The following is an 847-nucleotide window of genomic DNA, read 5'->3' on the forward strand; positions in this document are numbered from 1 at the left end:
ATGAGATCAAAATGCAATGCACTTTTCCTTCTATTTTCAAAGAGAACGACTGTTGACCGCCGGACAAATACCCCTTGAAACAATAGGGTTTAAACAGATCAGTCTGATCCAATACTTTATAATTTGCAAATTTATGAAATATTTGATTCGGTGTAGATTCGTCTAGCGTGTATAGATATACAGAAACAAATACACAAATTGTATCACATTATTAAGAAAAAAAAAGAGCATAAACCTGTTGGGAGAATTAAAAGCAAAACAGAAAAAAATAACGTAGAAAAGGGAAAAATAATTATAGAAATGAGTAGTACATTCTATAAAAAAAAATTTGTTGTTTAATCCAGTCCTCGTTGATCTTGGGTCCCGGGAAGAATTTGAAACAGAACGAGCGTCATTTTTCAAAGTCCTTGTCTTAAGTCTGTCTTTACTCTCTTTTCTTTCTTCTTTTTAGAAAAGAAATGGGGCTTGGGACGTGCGTTGCTTTTAAAGAAAAAAAGAATGAGGGATACTTTACAAAAAGTGTGCGTTGATAATCTTGGCGCCATCTGACAAAGGAAAAATTCCACATTTATTTTCGTAACTTGTATTACTTAATAGATCCAGTTGGCATATTCCGTTAACATTTAAAGTATATAGTATGTAAAACGTAGAGAGAAAATGTGCAACCCATTCCAGATGATAAAAAAGTCGAAGTAATAATCAAAATGGAAGTTCTGGAGGCGGGGATAACAAGTATCGCCACCACTCGTGATAGAGTGCAGTTTCATTGTTTTTCTCCTTTGTTTCATGCTAATGGCATATATATAATATTGGTGGCGTGTGCTCTGTCTGGATGTCTATATGTCTG

This window comes from Penaeus monodon, chromosome 23 (genome assembly GCF_015228065.2).
Source record: "Penaeus monodon isolate SGIC_2016 chromosome 23, NSTDA_Pmon_1, whole genome shotgun sequence".
NCBI classification, from domain to species: Eukaryota; Metazoa; Arthropoda; class Malacostraca; order Decapoda; family Penaeidae; genus Penaeus; species Penaeus monodon.